This window comes from Drosophila rhopaloa, unplaced genomic scaffold (genome assembly GCF_018152115.1).
Source record: "Drosophila rhopaloa isolate 14029-0021.01 unplaced genomic scaffold, ASM1815211v1 contig_2, whole genome shotgun sequence".
Classification (NCBI taxonomy): Eukaryota; Metazoa; Arthropoda; class Insecta; order Diptera; family Drosophilidae; genus Drosophila; species Drosophila rhopaloa.
Genome location: NW_025335083.1, coordinates 11,504,740 through 11,517,793, shown reverse-complemented (window position 1 = coordinate 11,517,793; position 13,054 = coordinate 11,504,740). Strand labels below are relative to the sequence as shown.

At 35.7% G+C, this 13,054-nt stretch overlaps 1 protein-coding gene across 3 annotated transcripts in view; it reads right to left on the bottom strand.

The window, feature by feature from the left end:
* LOC108043649 (dual 3',5'-cyclic-AMP and -GMP phosphodiesterase 11) overlaps nucleotides 1-13,054 on the bottom strand; it is a 66,936-nt gene that overhangs the window by 39,775 nt on the left and 14,107 nt on the right. The window contains exons 1-2 of one of the 3 annotated variants that reach the window (XM_044460477.1): nucleotides 4,370-4,619; nucleotides 3,565-3,930 (exon numbers count right to left, since the gene is read on the bottom strand). The exons of 1 other annotated variant lie outside the window; for it this stretch is intronic. The gene's annotated coding sequence lies outside the window, so the exon portion shown is untranslated. Of the gene's footprint in view, nucleotides 1-3,564; nucleotides 4,620-13,054 lie in introns of those variants that run through there. One more of the 3 variants, XM_044460476.1, reaches the window with a different exon arrangement.

Sequence of the window (13,054 nt, the reverse complement as noted above, 5' to 3'; positions counted from 1 at the left end):
TTCGTTTGTCTTTCTTTTTTGTGTATATTCTCTATAAGGCAGGTATTATAGAGTTGTTGTAGGGCCATTTCCATATTCAAAAACTGAGTTCTGCCTTCTGTTGTTAGCTATAAAAAGTAATCAGTTGAGCCAGTTAAATGAGATCTTAATCACAAGTTTGCATGCTAATAAAGCTTGTCAAAAGCTGAGCCCCATATTTGAAAAATGACTTACATTTTTCATTTGTTTCGTTAGGTTTTTAGATAAAAGGTGTTAGGTAAATATTATATTTTACTGCAGTATAAATTTAATATTTTTTAAGACATAAATGCCAAATATTGTTTCAATATTTTTACTGGAGTTTTTAAAACTTGTAATATCTTAAAATTCAAAAAAGGGGATTGGCTAAAATCGTCCCAAAAATACATTTAATTAATATAATTTGAGCTTCACCTGCTTAAAGAGCTTTTGATTTTTGGTATATTTACAACTGAAAGTTTGGCAAGTCAAGAACTTTTTCCCAAAGAGCATTATAAAGCGATCTTCAACTTTATCTAAACTCTACTTTCTAAACCCAACTATGGTGGTGCTTTTCCTTTGCTCAAGTTTGGGTAATTGTTTGGCAAACTCAATAAATCTAAGCTTGGATGTTTCCGTGTGTGGTTTGTTTGCATTTTCATTGCCGCTGTGCGGCATGTCAAACACTTTTCTTTTCGGCCCAAACTTTCATATCTGTTTGGGGACCTGATAGAGCGAAGTGCATGGAGTTGGCTTGTGGCTTATGGCTAATGGCTAATGCGTCGTTTAAACGCTGACATGCATGTCGTGAAGAGATAAGATACCAGGGACCATATACCACATACCACAGAGTATATAATGTATATGCATATAATGGAGTGTGCTTGGCACATATTTGTTATTTGAGCAGATTTGTTGGCGCTGATAAAAGCGTTGATATCAGAGAGTGGCAGGAAAGGGAAGCCGGGCCGTCACAATGCTAAAAGCCACGCGTATTTCGAATTAACATTAGCGTGCTGATTAAGCGAGTCAATTTCATTCGCGACCAGCACCTTTTCAACACATTTTTATTTAATACTCTCAATGTGGAACTCCTTTTGTTGCCAGCTGCTGGAAAAATGCAGTGATTCACTTGGCGACATCGCCGCGGCTCTGATCTTTCTGTCGAACCAGTTAATTAACAATTTCATGCAAAAATCCAAAATCTTTCCACACTCTGACTTGGCCAAGTGACGTGCTTTCAGGTGACGCAAACCTCGAAGCCGCTGACGTCTCTGATTTGATGTCGATTTATTTCTGGTCACTTGTGGGCTTTCTGGTTTCTTGAGGAAGAAAAGTTGATGGAGTGCAGGTGCAACAATGCACAGAAAGGGGGAGTGATATTATTATCTGACGATTGAGTCACCTGGAATTTGCATGGAATACATTTATCTCTGTAGTTGGAAAATGCCCTCACTTAATGAATATGCAAAGCTTAATTAGTCGGCTGATAAGTGCCTGAGTCACATGATTAAATTTGATTTAGTTAGCAAGAGGTCGGATAATTGTGAAATTTATAATTGCAATTATATTATAATTTATGGAAAATTCCCGTGTTTAATTACATTTAAAATTGGGAACGATTAGAATAACTCAAATTTAATGGGATTGCACTATACGATTTAATAATAATATAATGCATAATTTGATACAGTAAACTGCTAAACATAATAATTAATAACAGCAACGTGTGATTTGCTTCATTAGTTTTATTTGTTTGAATTTTAATGTTACTAATTTATTGAATGCAAAAACAATAAGATAATAGATATAAATCACACCAGTTTTCAAATATTTCCACACTAAATTAGGTTATTTATATGGGATAAGCCCAAATTACGAGGCAAGATTTCTGATTTCTGAAAACGTTTATGATGTTGTCTATTGTACAACAAATATTTAATTGTGATGCTTTCTGATTTTTATTATATGTAATTTTTCACAACCTTAATGTCTTGAGCCACTCATCTGGTCATTCACTGAAAATCTGATAAACAAACAGGCAGCCCCACAAAATGGTAACAAATATTGGCGCTTATCTGATTCACGTGGCCGATGGAGCTGCTCCAGTTTTCTGACAGCTAGACAAATGCTAGATCTCACCGCTCCGTAGAGCCCACACACGTTCATAACAATAACCATCATCATCTCTATCTCCCACCTTGGTTAATTACACACATCTATGTGCGAGCTGCGAGAACAACAACGAAACATGACGGTTAATAAGATAGTTAAAATGCGAAACACGTTGAGCGGCTGCAAAGCGATTGAAACTGAGGAAAAATGTCAACCGGAGACCTTAACGACGTGATTGATATGGAACAGGAAGAACCAACCAGCGGAGCGAAATTTCGATGGGGAAGTCATTGCACGATTTATTGTGTGTTCAGGGTGCACGCACACTTATCGCAGGCACTGTGTGCGACTGCAGCAGTTTTTTTAATGAGGGCTTCAGAAGAAAACAAACACTGTTTCTGGTACAGGGGAACTTTCATATCAAGAACTATTGTTTGCCGCATTTCTACTTATGATAAGAAACAATTGAAACTGTTTTAAACCTTGAAATATGAGATACACATTAGGTTGAACTCGAAAAACTGAAGTACTATGAGTTCAAAACCTTTTCAAAATTGATTTTTCAGCGGATTTTGATTTTTGGATAGCAGCAGAGCGAAACTGTTAAAAGTTCAGTTAAGCAATAAACTCTTTTAATGGCTACAGGAAATTTTACGTAAGGAAGCCTGTTATTAAAGGCGTTTTCTTAGATAATTAAAACTTAATTGCGGAGTTGAAGTCGAACTGCTAATTAGAGAACCGTAAACATAGATGATCTGACAGGGCAGCAATACTTGTAAAGGTAAATATATTTAGACCAGGTGAGGAACTGTTCAAGGGGGCGGGGTTAAAGGGGCGGTGCTAAAGGGGCGGGAGAAGAGGAAGAAGGCACGCCATAAACATCAAGTGCTGTCTGAAGTGTCTTATCTTATGACCATATAACATGGTAACTCTCTACCTCGACCGTTATTCGGCTAACGAGCTTGCAAAATCTCTTCGTGCCTTATTTTATTTCTTTTTTTGACAGTCTCAAGCGGGCACTTCACGGCACAAACGAAATGCTCAAGTAAGCATAAAATGCAATTAAAAGAAGGATTGCAAAAAATAAAGAAAGAAATTAGAGCAAGTGTACGAGTATTAAAAAGAAATGGACAAGGGAAAAGTTTTAGCCGAGTGATGAAAATATAAAGATAATAACATATAAAGATGCTAGGTAGTCCAACAAATATACAAACATCTAATATTTACAATGATCTTCACTCACTGAAATACTATACTATACTATCTTACATTTGTTTTTATTCTGTAGTAAATGGGTCTGAGCGATTTTTATCAATCTACCTAAAAAAATATAATTCTGAACTCAAAGCTTTTAAAAATCTCAATAACAATTAAACACTAATACACATACATATAATTTTTCTCCATCAATTGACATATTAACTTTTCACCCCTTAAACTATAGAAACTTACAATATTGATCCGCCTTTGAGGGTTTTCCCAATTAATCCAAATTTATAGTTTGTGTTTGGCTATCCCTCAATTTGTTAACTTATTTATTTGCTGGCCGTTTTCCGCCGACTTAACAATTGAAATAAATTTGCTTTTATTGGAGCGTTATTTAATATATCACAAAAACGCGCATATATAGACTTTATGTGCGTATATATATTTCATTAATTCACTCAACTCGCTTCGACTTTCGTTTGAAACATTCGCGTGTTTAATTTGTATTTTGTATTTCTTGATTTTTGTATTTTCGTTTTTTTCCCTTTGTTTCTCGCCCAGTCTCTTTCCCAGCGAACCGGGCAGGCAGAAAATGAAGAAAAAACACTGTCACTGCTTATAATAAATTAAAAGATGTATGGAACTGAGACGGCGGGCAAATAATTTGTTGCCTGTTTTTAGTACGGCCGTTGTCATTAGAAAATTATTATAAATCTCGCCCCGAAAAGCTGTATTCTTGTGCTTAAAAATGTTTAATAATTTAATTTGATTTTTAAGCATATATTAGGAAGGCTTTTTTGCAAATGCCTTTATGTTTTAGTACGACTTGCGAACACACCATCGCAGCTATACTATAAATCAGAATCTGGATTGGTAAATTCTGCTTCTTTTTGCTTCTGCTTTTCGCCTCTTTTATTCAGCTCTTTCGCTTTGCTTTGCTCGTCGCTTCTTAATTATTTTTTTTTTTGTTAAACAATACAATACACTTCACTGTTACTTCGAAGGGGGGAACTTCTTGGGGTTTAGAAATTTCCCTCGATTTCCGACTCACAATATACGATTTCGATTTCGAATTTCTTTTGCTGCCCTCGCCGCAGTTGAAAAAGCGTAAGAAAGCGAAACACACGCGCTATACACGTTCAGCCCGATCGGATCATCATTATCTTGATCCCAAAAATATATAATCCGCATCCAGGCTGGTTGTACATTTATTTCTTTTCGCTTCAGCTTTTGCCTCCACTTTCGGCGGGAGTCCTAATCAACCGGGAATCCGAGAGCTGAGAACTGAGAACTGAGCGCGACGAGCGGTGAGCGTGAACTGAACGGAAAGCTGAAAGCGGAAAGCGGCCCAGCGATCGTGGAGCAGCGCTGCCGGCGTCGCCGTCGACGGATCCCCACTCGCAGTTGGCGCTCCGTAGTGCTGACGATTTATCCATTTTGTCGCTTCTTAGCTATTTTATTTAAGGCATTTTCGCAAAAATCCCGAAGGACTGAACAGCTAGTGAAATGTGTTTGCTTTAGACAAAATAAAATGACTTTTATGGGGTAAAAATAAGCTGTTTTAATAATTGTCTGGGTCTTGCAATCATCACTTGCAATCATTGGCTTCATCGCTATTTCATTTAATTTTACAAAAATTACGAAAGACTAAACCAAAAACAAATATATATTTATTGTTATAAATAAAAGTAAACGAAATCAAAATACGAAAAATACCTTGGCCCTCAGCTTGGTTCTTATAAAGCTTAACCTTAAATGGGAAATAAATGCTGATAAAATTATATTTCAATTACTATGAATAATGAGATTTGAAATTTTGGACAAAGTACATATTCCACTTCAAGCAATGTTGAAGTAAAGTCATATCGAAGTCTTATTAATTAAATTAAAGTTACAAATAGATGTGTCAGTATTTTATTCCGCTGATTTACATTTTTTAATTTTAGTTTGAAATTTTAAATTGTGGCAGCACTATAACGCTCTGCTTCATTGGGCAGAGGATGCAGCGGCAGAGAAAGAGAGCCGGCTGGAGCATTTGGATTTGGATCCCACGTTGTGAACTGTTCTTTTTTTCATTTGGCTTAACCCCTTCCCTTTGAATCTCTTCTCTTTTTGGCAGCTAACGGGTGCAAAGTCCATGTGCAAGAGCGAATGCATCCGAAAGGTATTCGCATTCGGGACTGCACTGCATCCAGTTTTCAGTTTTCAGATTTCTGTTTGCCGTCTGCTGTTTGCCTTCACACCTTCCGCCGACCCCCTCCCCACGCCACTATACCTCCATTTCCCCAAGCCCCCTGCTCCTCTTTCGCCCCTGTTCGACTAGTTCGTCGAGATCGGCGGTGCTAACTGAAACTAATTCTCGCGCTGCGCTTTCCGCTTTGCATTCCCCTAGGATCGGCGGAGGGTATTACGTCTGCGAGATTTCAAATGACACTATTAATGGAATCACGGGATTAAGGAAAACACAACCTTAAGAAAGATCAATGTACTGCTAACTTACTGCCGGGGGAATTTATTTATACTTAAGCGCAATTGTTGATATTAAATTTAATGCTGTTTTATTTATTTCAATGGTTTCTTATGACTAGATTTCGACAATGTACTCATGTAAAAATAAAGATTGTAAACTTAAAAAAACAATTTACTACAAAATCACCAAATTCTTTCTTGGGGCAACATTTTTATCAACTAATTAATATTCCCAAAATTTAGAATAACAAATTAAGAAAATTAAAAAAAGAGCCTTCAAGTAATATTTAAGATATAAATAATTATAATTTAGGGGCTTACAAAATTAATAGATTAGAATACTTTTTAATTGAAACTAGTTTAACTTGCACTTAAAACCATGAAATATAGAATATTTTTTCCCAAAAAATTACATTTCCTTAAAAACTAAACACTAATACATTTCATTACTTTAACTTCTACAACCATTACTCAAAGCTTTAAGAGCATTTGCATATCCATAGACTCAAAATATATTTTCCGTTCTCGTTAAAGATTTCTTTGGGCTCTTAACCTTTACCGACTCAGCTGTGTCGACATATTTTTTGTTTTTGGGTCAAGAAACCACCAAACTAAATCCAACTGAAAATTGCAGTGATTGCAAAAGGCGCAAAAAGTATGTTTCTAAACCAAAACCGCAACTCAAGACCTCAGAAATACTCGCGTGATTTGATTCGGTGGAACTGTGTTTATTTGCACAGATAAACGGAGAGATACTTAGGAGCCCCTAACATATGGTGGATGTGTTCACAGCCGCTCTGCGATATTAGTTGATACTACCAATTAGCGGCCTCACAGCACTCGGGGGCGATTAGTCACAGACCATTTGGCAATCGAAGGTGGCGATTTGCTAAACTTTTGTCTTTCTATTTGCATTCTGTAAAATGCCAGAACATAAAGGAAAACGAACACCGTCTCGTTGCCAGGTCGGCACATGTGATGTGTACATACACCCATAGCTGTTTGCTCATGGTGGTCTATATAATGGCCAAAAAAATAACCGAAAACAAGAAAAACACAGACAGCACATGTGGCCGAAAAGCTGACTCTGACATTGTCCCTCGCCAGACGGAAAGCCAAACACGCCCCCAGAACAACACAATTGTCACTAAGTAAAACAGAACAAATCAAGAACAAATAGTAGAAATTTCAACTAAATCAGGCCATGAGCTCGTGCTTGGCGAAAGACAATCAATCAAAAACAACACCGGAAAATTACTGTGAAAACTCCACAAATGGAGATAAATCCTCGCCATGTTTCTGCATACTTCTACTGCAATGGCAGCCCTTGGCACATACATTTTCAGCATAAATGTGCTTTTACGAATCAATTTTTCCATTTTACCGTCAGCATAATGGGACTTGTTATCGCCTATCAATTGCTTTTGGATTTTCCATGCTTAAACAGGGTCAAAATGATTTAACTGGGCGATACTCTGTTATATGATATTAGAATAAAATAGACAATTTTCTAGGTAAACTTTATCTTGAGATTTTTCTACCATTATTGAATTATAGCTAATATTTAGAGAAGTAAATAAGTGCAATTAAAAATGAGTTGAATTACAAATGAAATAAACAATTTTTATTATTGACAGTTAATAATTTACAGACTATTAAATGCAAACCATTTCAGAAAAATGTGGTTACTTTGGAATAATTTTATAATTATAGACTTGTGGGAGCTTAACTTTAAATAAAAATACCAGAACAAAAACATTTTAATAACTTTTAAGAACTCTGAAATTAAATTTGAAGCTACAAAAAAGTATACCATTTGTTAACAATTTAATGTTACTTATAAATCAAACGTTATGGCAAAAATAGTTCGTCTTTAATCTAGAAAAAATGATGTAAGTTACACATCATTAAGCAATCCAAAACAAGCCCACCAACTGACCACGGCGAGCTGAATGTACGTCACCCCTTTCTGCCCCTCCGACCCCCCTCAAACCATCATCATTATACACATCAACATCATAGCCATTAAAAATAAAGCACACATTGAAAGGCAACGTGCGCCAATTGTCGGAAATGCAAAAGAATTGTGCAAATTTTCACGGAAAAGAGGGAAATCAAAAAACTTGTTCGCTTGATTGGTGCTCAGGGGCGAAAAAGGGGGAACGGTAGATCAGCCGTATCAGTTTTTGTTCTGTCTGCCAAAAAGTAATGAACTAGTGCATGTCGGATATTTTGGGAATTAAGTTACCCCGGCTCCTTTTCCTTTTATGCATATTTCAAGAAAATTGCAAAAATGTATTTATTTTCATTTACATTTGTCGACAAACAGCCGCAATAGAAAATCTCTCACCGCTGTCTATAACGGTCACGTTTCGCATTTTCAGCCAAACAAAACTGCATTGTAATGGCGAGTGCTATCTAAGTGTTGTATCAACAATGGCCTAACAATTGCCTTAAAAACACACACAAACCCACTCGTAGGAAGCAGCAAATTAAAGCCAAGATAATCAAGATTGAGAAAACGGCAAACAGTAACAAAATAAAAAGATGAAAAAACAAAATAAAGCGAGACTTTTGTGATGCAAAACTTCCACAACGAGTAGGAATAATTCAATAAAGAAGAAGCAGTTGCAGCAGGTAAATAAGCGAAATGAGGTGTTAATCGAATGCGCAACGTGCGACACGGTAAAAATCGTAAGAAATCAAACAGAGGCACGACCATAAACACACTGTGCATTTCAAATCTGTAAAACAATTGTGTAATTCCTCTATATTAATAAAAAATAATTTTAAATATCGTTCTTAATTAAAATCTTTCATTGATATCTAAAATTAGAAGAACATTAAACTTTTTTGACATTTTAATGATTGATTAATATGCATTTTTTGTTATTCTTGTTATTCCGTTATTCTTGTTCCATTTCTAGTATTAGATTATTTATCCGTTATTAAACCTTAATATAGTAGTTTATTCTTTTTTGAAGTGAATGTACAAACCTATAAATTCACTTTAAAGAACCAAAATATAGACTAATAATCTCCAAATAAATTACAATAGTAAAACGTACTGCACCTGGAAAAAAATGCATACATGAACGCGCATAAGTTAAAAAACAAAGGAAACAACTTATGAGTCGACATGAACTGGTCAGTTTATTTACTAAAGGGTCAGTGCGTCTGGCCCTTGGAAAACCTTTAAACGCTTTGAGGGATCATCGAACGGTGACCGAAAAGCGCGACCAGCATTGAACTGTCTCATGCAAATTTCTAAAGCAAAGAAAAACGAGGCACACGCCTAATTGAGCCGTAAATGACGGAAATCGTTTGAGACGTAAAAAAACCAAATACGAATGCAACAAGCGCTGACAACTGGACAAGCTAAAGTCATTAAAATAACTTTGCGACAAATGGTAGCGAAAACTTGTCAAATGTACTTGTTGGAGTGAGGGAATTATGCTTTATAGGAATACTAATTTTAAAGAATTCGCGTTTCAGGAAATTCTCCAAATGACTTCATTCAGATGCAATGCTGATTCATTCTACAACTTGTTTAGCCATATAAAACTTTATTTGATTTATTTTCATTGATCCGTCGCATTTGTGTGCATTACTCATACGCAGCGATAACATCACTCATACGCAATGTTTATCTTTTACGTCATTGGTTCCTGTTTGACTCAAAGAAAGCTTTCTCCATTACGTATTTAGCCGAAACACCAACCAATACGTAACAGTAATCACGTAAATCAGTAGAGCTTAGACAAAGAGCTTTCAAATTATAAATTCAAATAAATTGTAAAAATCATAATATTAAATGAATTGTTGGACAAGAAATTTTTAAATATATTGTTCTTTAAGTAAATAATAATATTTAACAATGAAGTTTATAGCAAAATCAGATTTGAGAATATTAGTAAATGTTTATACTTATCCATTTACAAATCAAAATAAAATATTATAAAATAAATGTTGATAATTTGTTAAGTGTTAAAGAAAATGTTGGTTTCTGTCAATTAGAAAATGTTTAATAATATATACAATTAAAATGTTTAGAAAATAATTTATTAATTTGTAACCAACTAAATTACTGAAATAAATAAATTAAATAAAGACTACGAAATAAGACACATAACTGAGTTATCGCAGTTAGACATAAGTTAAATATGCAACCGCATTCAGTATTTCATGATTACAAATTGCATGCATTTGCCAAAATTTTATGAATGCACAAGCACATTTTTATGGCGAGAATATTCTCCCTTTATGTTTGCTTTTATGCAAATCCAATATTCACGCTTTTCAAGCCCTGCACACACTCGACGAGGAGTCATTCAACTTCCAGTTTTCCGCCAACAACACCACAAAAACGTGGCCATAGCTACGTGACCATAAAGCCAAGAAGTGACCCCGGCAGATGACCGAATAAGCTGAATACTCCAGGCCAGGATTTCCACCTGTGGCCATCGTGATGAGCATCCGAAAAGAGCCATGTCAAAAGCCCAGATAATGGCCATAAAAGAGCAACAAAAGGGGCCAGAGCAAAATAAATGCTGCGCATAAAGTTAAATACATTCTTAAATGTTCAGCAAATGTTTATTGTCTCATTTTGTTTGGTACTTTGTTGCCGCATCTGCCGAGAGATTCAATTTCAAATTTTTGATCTCGCTGTTGTAAAATGCTAAATGGCCAATTATTCTGCACCTTCTTCGAGGCACTTGAGATTCCCTCGCCTGTGCTCTGCTCTTTTTCCCCCACATCAAGGAAATTCCTTTTGGCCACAAAGGACCGAGCCAAGGACCAATTGAGGGGCCATTGAACTGTATATAAATGCCGCAACTTGTTGCAGACACTCCGCAGGCCTTTCAACAGCCTCCATTCTCAGCCACACAAACATCAAAAGCTGGCCGAATTGCGTCAAAAACTTTGTCAAACAACTAATTAATATGCATATTACAGGCGATGTAAAAATGAGCAGAGGCACATTTTTTAATGGCCCACCAATTAACATAAATTAACAAGAAAAGGCAAAAATTAGAAATCAGTATAAAACGCTTTGCGAGATTACATTTGGGAAACAAACATTTAAAATAAACAAGAAAATATTTTCACATTTTTTGGATACATTTTAGGTAGAAAGACTGAGGGAACACAAACAAAATATATAATTGCTGTATATATAATTAAAATTACTTATAATTTGTATATTTATATTAAATACTTTAAATTGCAATAGTTTCCCAATTGGTAGATTTAAATTTTAGCTAGCCTTTTGAGAAACAAAAAATCAAGACAATCAAATTATATGATTCCCAAGAAGAATAAGAATTTTCTAAGACAAAAGAATTATCTGATGTCTAAAATCTAAGGCCTTATTCAGTCGTAGAACTCTCTCTTCCTTTTCTCACAACTTATATCTATGGTCCAGAGCACTTGCCTCCATTCTCTTCTACATTTCATTAAGCTGTCGACCACTCAGCACCAGGAATATGTAGCAAAAACAAAAGCACTTTAAGCTGCTTTATGTTATATTTTGGTCCGAACTTTTTTTCGCAAGTTATCAACACTCCGGGGAACACAAACACAAACAGAGAAGCCTGGTCAACAGCTGCAGTTTCCTTGCCTGGGTGGAGAATTCAATAAAGCCGTTGACCACATACGGGAAAGGGGGCGGAATAGGCGTGGTTATGGCAAATTAATTCTATCAGCCTGTTACCAACACATCCGCAGAGACTCACATGGAAAATAATTTCAATTAGAGCAACTTGGGCGAGTGACTTGGCCTTGGCTAATTAAGCGACTGAAAATCTTCACCACATGGAACTTCATTAGAGCGGCAAGTGCTAATTGCAAGGCGTTCGTTGATTTAACTGAAAGCATGTTTGATTTCGATTACCAAGACGCTAACAATTAAATTATGCTCAGTTGTCGGACGTGCGTTTTCGCACACAGCCCGCATAAGTAGGCTATGGAAAACTAGGAGAAACTCGGTGTGGAAAAGCCCTGATATTAAGTGGCATTAGCAGGCACTCAAATAGAGCTTAATTAAGGCCTGCACTCGCTTTGATTGGCCAAATTTGTACGACTTAAACTTTATTGATTTCTAGGGAAATTGTTGTGATGTAAGTTTCGGGAATAAAACAAGAAATGACATATGGAGATGTATTTCAATCAAAAATTTAATAATTGAAATTCAACTAAATCGAATTTAGATTAGATTAATTAAACTTTGTAAAAAATAAGTGGTTAAAACTACTTCAATGCAGAAGGTCATATGTACATATTCTAGGAAACGTATAAATAAAACAAACTACAGAATTTCCATTAAATTAATAATTCTGAGAAAAACCATATATTTGATTATAAAAGTACTTATTCAAGAGATGCAAAGTAAAAAAGTACAATATACTTACTTTTTACCCAGAACTTCCGTTAAGCTAAATAAATTCCAGGCAGGGGAATTTTCAATTTCCGAGTATTAAATATGAAAATGTTGCTGTATCATTGCAAAACCAATTTCAAGAGTCTCTCATTTCTGCGTCGATACCTCCGGCAAACAGTTTGCTATCGCTCACCCACACACATGACCTTCAGTGTTTGCCATCCTATGGGTTTTTCATATGAGCAACTCGCTCGCAACAAGGCCATAAAAGCAAATGGAAGCGGGCGGATACAGACCACCCCTCAGATCCCTACTCGCAGGGGCTTAATGCGCTATTAACCAACTTTATTCGGACCATGTTGTTCGCCAACTAGTGCCGGGCAGCCCTATGCGGTTATTTGTTATGCTACAAATTAGCCTGGTCAATTAGCGTGCAGCTGATTCAATTTCAGCTGGGTGCCTCGGGCCCAGAACTTTGCCTTTATGGTCCGGACTTTTAATTCAATTTTCACAGCGTGTATATGGATTTATGTAGAGATGATACACAGCCGCAAGCAGAAAGCCACTAAATGAATTTCATAAATGAAAGTTGTTTCAAAGGAAATTGAACTAAAAGGGTTCTCTTAATTCTGACACATACGGTCCATTTAATCCTTTAAGTAAATAAACTACATTTTCCAATGTTTTCACTGGGGAATGTGGTTTTAGTTCTTCGGATTTTGATTGGATTATAATTAAATTCAGAGCTTGCCAGGTCATTAATTTTACAAATGGAATTTGTTACATATTTTTTGGATAACATTGACTGTTTGATTTCAATTAAATCTCTTTGTTTTCATTTCTGCCATTTCAAAATCAAAGTCATTTAACTGCATCAATTATTCAATA